The sequence below is a fragment of the Miscanthus floridulus genome, chromosome 9 (assembly GCF_019320115.1).
Source record: "Miscanthus floridulus cultivar M001 chromosome 9, ASM1932011v1, whole genome shotgun sequence".
NCBI lineage: Eukaryota > Viridiplantae > Streptophyta > Magnoliopsida > Poales > Poaceae > Miscanthus > Miscanthus floridulus.
Window position 1 is genome coordinate 134,511,765 of NC_089588.1, and position 8,619 is coordinate 134,520,383.

The following is an 8,619-nucleotide window of genomic DNA, read 5'->3' on the forward strand; positions in this document are numbered from 1 at the left end:
GCCTCTATTTACAGCTTATGTTCATGGCACAGATGGTAAAAGAGAGTAAAAACAATGCTGCACACTGTTGACAGGATCAGGGAGATTATTGACAAGCCAAAATGCATTAGATTGCGAACAATTCATCCTGTACAAATGCTAAAAGTTTTTGATGTCTGTGTATAGACGAAGCCAACAACTAAATAGCAGAATTTATCAACCCCAGAGCAAAAGGCGGCACATCCTCATCGAAGTCTTCTGCTATGTTCAAGAGGGAGCACAAGAATTGCAATATCTCTACCATACAAGGAACCCCAAAGGGCTCCATGAAGTCTTTGTCTTGCACAACACCAGAACCATCTCCCACCTCATGGCCAGAGCTATTCAAACATACATAGTCACTCTTCCCGTTCTCTGTCTCCTTAGCACCCAAACATTGGCTTTGCAACCAGCAACCTGCATAACAAATGCTACCAGCAAATTAATAAATTTCATTTCGTATGGGAAGACATGAGCCTTCCAAGTTCCTACTAACAAATGCTTGGTTCCAAGCTAACAACTAACAAGAGCTGTTCTTAGTGTCAGACTGTCAGTATTTGCAAGGTGGTCATATTGCTCAAATGACAACAATTAGTTCAATAAGAGATTCGCTATATACATACATTTCCCCTTATTTTTAGTCCATATATCCTGTAACTTTTGTACATAAGTAGTGTCTGTACAGCTTGTAGGCACACGATGCAACAGCTGCTAAGCTCAGAGCAGCACAATTGATCGTTAATGTCTTCGAAAATAAAAATAATAAACACTCTTCACTGAAACCCAATTTTCACAATGGGGCACAAGGAAAAGGTACAGACTACCAAATCTCCTCCTAAAATGCAGATAGTAAGGTACTGAGCCAAGAATGTACAGATCATAATTGCATCATAATTGCTCAGCAAATTCACTACGGAACTATTATATCATAATTTTCACTGGAATTGGAACTGGTTAAATTCACTGGATCTATTAAATTCAATTAGATCATTGGAACTGAGCAGTCATTTTTTATCTTTCAGCTTTCGAACCTCTGAAGCTCCCTCAAACATCGGAATTACCAGGTCAACCCCCTCATTGGAAAAAAAATTGCAACTTAGCCCAAATCATGTATAGGTCTCAAAGATAGGTGGTAGCTAAGCTCGAATTCTTTGGCAGGTATTTGTCCCAGGATTGTCACTTGTACCAATAGTTTAATTACCTGAATCAATTCGGGGCCACTAAATCAGCAGTAAAATTATGCCTTTCTAGATTTGCCTGGATAGTATTGCATTGTTTTCAATTACTAATGGAACATCAGTGCATAATGGTTGGCCTAAATGAATGTATTTAGAGACTATTTATTTAATTCTGAAGTGTCGTTTGATTCATTTGTGACCTCGATAGGGCTGCTTGAAGGCTATTGCTTGCGGCGCTCATGAGCCCTGCCTTTATGCATCAGTTATGTGTAAAGAACGAAGGTCCCTACAACAACAATAGAACACTGCAGATGAAATGGACTCAGTTAGATTAGATACTATATGTATATACAACAGCTTAGATTGGTAAACAGAACAAGGTAGGCTAAGTTACCGATAAAGAAAATGACCAGACAACATGAGCAATAAAGTACCAAATTTCCAACCAAAAACCCAACTAAAGATGACATGATCACCGGTAATTAACAAGCAACTTGCGTTGAAAAGGAAAGCCTGATTCAGTTGTAGGTTTGAGGCTGATGAACAACATCCATCAGTGCAATCAACAATGTAACATGATCAACATCAAAATTTCAATGCAATAAAAGGATCGTAGAATTTTTTTTGTCGAAAATGATACAGCATAAGTTGAAATTGATTGCATAGAAAAGGCCTGCGCAGAGGTGGTAGCCCGATTATGATCAAAGTAACACTAACACAAAAACCATAGGTCTGATAACTGAGTCCACCATGGGACATTGCTTTTGTTGCTGTAAATAAATATCTAATAATATTTTTGCATTGATAAGCAGACCAAAAAAATTGTTTTTCACATATATTACAATGAATCAGATCCCGAATCTCATATTGGCTCTAAAAAAGGCACGCATATGAATCATCTAAAAAAGGCACATATGAAAAACTAAACCTAGCGAATCCATAATCCATAGGGAATAGCATATATATGTACTAATCTTAAAAAATCCCACTAATAATACTCATCATAAGAATAATCAGTGAGGAAGCTAACCTTCTTGATCATGTATTCATGTGTATGGCGAGACCAGACGATTTGGTTCTTGTTCGTCTGGAGTCTTCGTTCGATTCGATTACAATCAAATTCCGATTCCGACTCGCTCAGATAAAACCACGTCTTGTGCTCTTTGCGCCTCCGCTGCTTTGCGTGGCGCCACCAATGGCAGATAAGGAGGCGGACTGGGCGGGCAGCGGCGCTTCGCGTCAGCGTCCCTGCCGGCGTCGGACTCGACGCGTTGCACGGCCGCGGAGGAGGCAGGCGGCGGAGTCGTGCACGACAGACCCAGCCACAGGCGCTCTCGCATGCCGGGCACCAGGATCTCCAACACCCACTTGCCCCACGCCCGCCGCCGCTCCGCACCTCTCCCGGCGCCACCCGGACAGGAGCTGAGCTGGGCGGCGATCTCGATCGGCTGAGGAAAGGAACGGAAGAAGAGGGCGGCGCTGCGGGGCGGCGTCAGGGGTCACGAGACGAACGATTTCTTTTTTTTGGACGGGAGCTACGAGGAGCGGAGAGGAACGACGGGACGGGAGCGACGGGGTCACGGGGAGCAGACGGTCGTGAGTACTCCATGCGAGCCAATGGGCCGAAAGTGAGCGAGTGGTCATACAGTTATACCAGATTAGAATGGGCTGGACGAAAAAAAACCCCTGAAATTTTGTCTTTTTATTATTAGGTATAGATATAGAATAGTTTTCTCTACTTATTTCTTCTCCTCAGATTTGTCTAATTTCGATTTTTATTATTTTCTATTTGGATTAGGATTAGAATTCATATTCAACTTATTTGGGATCAGAGAGAGATATTTGGATTACGATTTCTAACTATCCAGGTTACCTAATAAGAACATATTCAAGCCAGTTTTCTCTACTTATTTCTTCTCCTCAGATTTGTCTAATTTCGATTTTTATTATTTTCTATTTGGATTAGGATTAGAATTCATATTCAACTTATTTGGGATCAGAGAGATATATTTGGATTACGATTTCTAACTATGCAGGTTACCTAATAAGAACATATTCGAGCCGTGCATATATTAGAGGGCTATAGGTAGACGAATAGACATAGTTTCCACATTCACAGAGTTAGTTAGACGACGATGGACTAAAAAAATGGCCTAAAATTTAGCTTCTTTATTATTACTAGCAAACATGCACATGCGTTGCAACGGGAGAACAATTTATTGCATTGTCGGTGGCATGAGCGTGGTTACACGATGGAGCTGTGTATCGGCACAGCAGCCATGGTAGCATGCGTGCCTAGTGTCACCGCGCATGGCCAGGCAACCTATGATAGCGGTGCACCGGCCATCGAGAAGACATGGGCTAGCATTGCGTAACCACACGATGGTGGCTTTGTGGGCACGGCTCTGGTGGTGGTTAAGCAGACACGGGGCGGCATAGGCATGGCCTAAGTGTCGGGATTGAGCGAGCACACAATCCTTACAGTGCCCTTAACGACCGAGAAGAGCGGCATGCATGAGAGACCTAATTGTGCCATTGGTGCACCCGATGACACAATAGTTGGTGGAGGTCAGCCTTAGCTAGCAGTAGTTGGATGGTCAGTCGACAGCTCCACTATCGGTCTTCCCAACAACAGGTCCTCATAATTTCAATATGTGTCATCTGCCTTGCCTCATCATTATTGTTCTCCTGCACCCTCTTAGGGGCTCCAACTCTTATAGGGCCATAGTTCTACAACAATCCATTGCGCACGTGCTAATGAGATTCTAGAGGTGCAATGGGTTAGGACCTAGGAGAGGGAGTAGAACAAAGCTACCTCTGCGACCGACACGAAGACGAAACCAGTGACAAACACATGGATTAGGAAGCGGACACATGAATATAACTCGAGCAAAGGAGAGCAAAGGATATAGTGGACGCAAACAAATTAGTGGGGAAAATTCTTATTTAAAAAAACAGGAGATAATCATTAAAACAATAAATACGACCTGGTGGTTTAGTTTTAGGTATAGAAGCATAAGTAAGAAATCAAAATGAGAGGCACTTAGAAAGAAAACACAAAAACCATGGAAAAACTTAGAGCGGGCGAAAACTTTGGGAGAGAAAAAAGGAAACAAAAAGCACGAAAAAGCAGTTGACGAGACCCAGAAAAGGAAAAAATATGAACTCAAAAATAGAAAAACAAAAAAAAAGATGGATGGAAATAAAAACAGAACCACGTGAAAAACATAAACATAAAAGCATAGATATACAGATACGACAAAAAAATTTATACTAAAACATATGATATTATATGTTTACTGTATATCCTAGTTAATAGGAGTGTAACAAAACCGGTTTTTGTGAGTTTTATGTGATTTGCTATGATTTTTAGAATTCTCATCTGGTTTAATAAAAGAAAAGAAAACAAAAAAGAAAGAAAAGGGCTACTGTGCGGCTGGGCCATGGGCTTCAGCCCAGCCCATACACCCTGCCGGACACCGAACGGATATGAACACGGAGCGGACAGAAAAATACGGAAAGAAATAGGCAGAAAAAAATATGGCGGAAATTTTACCTGCAGAAAAAAAATATGGCAGAAATTTTGACTTTTTACTAGCAAATCTGCCCATGCGTTGCAACGGGGTAAAATAAGCTATTGAATATATATGAGAAATGAGAACATAAATGCTATGGTTTATCCTTTTAAGAAATTGGTCATCTATAATATAAGTTAATATATTGGCAATAATAGAACAATGTCCTATGAAGTGTATATCAAATTGATACAACTTTGCTACATTCATTCTCCCATGCAAATAAAACACAAAATATTTACTTCCTATCGAGGCATCATACCGAACAACCACTAGGCACGCAGGACATAGGATCTAAGATAGATGGAAACGACTCACGATCAAGCACCGCAGTTAGTTGCTACGTTTACGCGGTGATGTGAGAGCGACGGATAGGCAGCCGCCTGTACGGTATTGCCACGGTGCTTACGACAAGCGCGCTGCTTGGTGCCGTCATCCAGCTCCGTGTGTCACACAATCACGTCCTTCACTGCCGCGAAAGGGAGGGGAGAAAAGGGGTTAGCTGCACTGTGCTAGCGTTCCTCTTCGTGCATGCTTGCTCCGGCGTTCCGATATGAGATTCGGGTGTGCGCCCACAATGTGCTGGTGAGTGGGTTCTCGGCCTCAACGCAGAGCCCCACGGTGGCGCACGCCGAGCCCGGTGAGCAAGGATGCCGATCACAAGCCTTAAAACAACGCACAATGCACGTCGAGTCCTGGTTTGTGAGCATTGTACGTGACAACGTGGTCGAAACTTTTTCAAATTTTTTCCACGGCATACGCATACGATACGGCGATAACTCGACAAGTTTCATGATTTTCGAAATTCGTTCGCATTTTTTATAATTAAAAAACCACTCCCACGCAAGTTGGCGGCGTTGCCCCGTGAGCACGCTGATCAAAAATTCGAGACAGTTCTTGGATTTAGCCTAAATTTACACTAAGAAACAAGGATAACATTTTTTTGAACGAATGTAATCCATTATTCGATGCACCTGCTGTTCAAACTTACATTTTCTGGAAAAATTCAACAAAATAAAATAAACTATAGAAATATGCCAAAAGGCAATGAAAATGTCCAAAATTTAAACATGTTGTTTGTGGTAGTGTACTAAAGCTTCAAAAAAATTGGTGGCAAAAAACCAAAAAAAATATTTTGCCGAGTGCCAAACGGGGGGCACTCGGCAAAGAGGACGCCGCTGGATGCCGTTCGGCCCCTACCAATCTTTGCTGAGTGTCTGCCTTTGCCGAATGCCAGGCACTCGGCAAAGACAGCCTTTGCCGAGTGCAGGTCTTTGCCAAGTGCCAGGCACTCGGCAAAGACATATTTGCCGAGTGCCATATTTTGCCGAGTGCGACGCTCGGCAAAGCAGGTCTTTGCCGAGTGCCCGAAATTTGACACTCGACAAAAATTTTTGCACTCGGCAAATCACGTGTTTTCCGTAGTGCGTGGCGACAGATGCCGAGTCCCACACCTCGTGGCGAAAGACGCCAAGTCCCGTGCCCCGGTCCTACGCGAACCCGGCCCGTATTCACATAGACGTCGCTCTTCACTCGGTCGCCAGTCGTTGCCGGTCATCGGTCTTCAGTGTTCACATAGACGTCGCTCTTCACTCATCGCTCCTCCATCACATGACCTGGCTTTCCGTGGCGGGAGTCCTCGCCAAGACGGTTGTCAGGCACCGTGACGCTGACGCCCTCGTTCACCTTTCTGATGAGCAGATCACGGAGATTCTTAGACGCCGATGCTAACAGCACCCGCGAGTCATGCACCAGCACGACGTTAGAGTTCACGGGGGCACCCGATGATGCACACCATCCTCCGGGCCTTTTGTTGATCGACTCGAACACGTCCACCCAACACCGGCAAGGCTCGTAGAACCTGCCATCCGTGAGCTAGATACACGACGCGAAGTTGGCAGCGACCTGCGCGTTCTCGTACAGCTGCACCCGTGCACGTTCTCGTACAGCTGCACCCGGCATCCGCGGCGCCGTTTGAAGGTGTACTCACTACGTAAAAAAAAAAGTTTCGTAGGGGCGGCTGGTAACTTTTTGTAGGGGCGGTTTTGCTAGCCGTTCCTATGAAAAGGTGGCTAAAAATTACTGATTTGTAGGAGCGGTTCCCAGGCCGCCCCTATAAATCGATTCGTAGGGGCGGCTCAATATCCAGCCGCCCCTACAAATCAATTTCCAAAAACCATGAAAAAAGAGGCAAAAAATAGCAATTTTTTTTTAACCGAGTAGGTCCTCACCGACAGCCACACACCCTCTCTTGCATGCCATCTCCTCTACCACTACACCTCACACTCACATATGTCCACAATCTATTTTGATTCCTCATGTATTATACAAAGCTGAGCATAAATTGATTGTTTGAGGCCCTAAACTAATTCAAATGAAAAAGTTATCAACTACAAAGTTTTATAACTTTTCGAGATCTACAACTTTCATTTTGGTAGTTTCTCCATCGGAGGTCACTTATAAAATTTGAATTTTAAATTTGAGAAATTCGAACGTAGTTTTCCATGACAAGATGGTTTCAAATGAGAAAGTTATTAACTACAAAGTTTCATAACTTTTCAAGATCTACAACTTTCATTTTTACTGTTTGTCCATCCGAGGTCGTTTAAAAATTTCAAATTTCAAATTTTTAGAAATTCAAACTTAGTTTTTCCTGACAAGATGATTTCAAATCAAAAAGTTGTCAACTACAAAGTTTCTTAACTTTTCGAGATCTACAACTTTTATTTTGGTTGTTTCTCCATCCGAGGTCGTTTACAAAATTTAAATTTCAAATTTTAAAAATTCAAACGTAATTTTGCGTGACAAGATAATTTCAAATTAAAAAATTGTCAACTATAGAGTTTCATAACTTTCCGAGATCTACAACTTCTATTTTGATCATTTATTCATCCGACATAGTGGTAGTAATATTGTTCACAAATGTTACATATCCCTCTTATTGTTTATGAAACTATAAGAGAGATATGTAAATTTTGTGAACAATGTTATTACCATTTTATCGGATGAAGAAATGATCAAAATAAAACTTGTAGATCTTGATAAGTTCTGTAACTTCTATGTTCATGATTTTTTTCATCTGAAATCAATTAGTGTTCCAAAATAATGTTTGCCCTCTAGATATTGTTCCTCTTTTGCCCCTCTTTTTTTTTCTATTTTCTGAGCTGTTGTTGTTTTTTTGGGAAATTTTGACTTTTTATTTTTATTTTTTTGATATTTTTCCTTCACTTAGGAGCACAAAAAAAGTAACCACGGAAAATATGAGCTCAAACAAGTGAAATACCTGGCCTATGGAAATTTCAGAAGACGTGCTAAAAATCGACAAAACGCTTGTGACCACGAAAAGATGATCTTGTGACCAGTTTTTTACCAATTTAAAATTCTCCGACCCCGGCAAGCCCGGGGATGGACGGATCCGAATTTTTTTTCTGATCGATTTTGATATATGGAACGTCGAAATCGGAGTTCGTATGCGAAAACTAGACCAGTTTTAAAAATTGGCTCTGAATTAGAGGACAAAACGGGAACAATAATTTCAAACAGTATTTTCAAGTAGTAATTGATCTCAACTGAAAAAGTTGTCTACTACAAAGTTTCATAACTTTTCGAGATCTACAACTTTCATTTTGATTGTTTCTTCATCCGATGTTGTTTACAAAATTTGAATTTTAGTGCTTACTTTTTAATATTAGGCGTCCATTTATAGAGGCACTTCAATATTGAGCCGTGCCTACAAATCAATTTATAGGGACGGCTGGATATTGAGCCGCCCCTACAAATCAATTTGTAGGGGCGGCTGGATATTGAGCCGCCCCTATAAATCGGGCCATTTATAGGGGCGGCTGATA

The 8,619-nt window shown here is 41.8% G+C and overlaps 1 long non-coding RNA gene across 1 annotated transcript; it reads right to left on the reverse strand.

The window, feature by feature from the left end:
* Positions 1-2,787, reverse strand: LOC136483006 (uncharacterized). The gene is made up of 3 exons (XR_010765274.1): positions 2,227-2,787; positions 1,397-1,501; positions 1-435 (listed from the first exon to the last, which is right to left on the reverse strand). It is a non-coding gene; the product is annotated as an uncharacterized lncRNA (long non-coding RNA).
* Between the last annotated feature and the right edge of the window lie 5,832 nt (positions 2,788-8,619).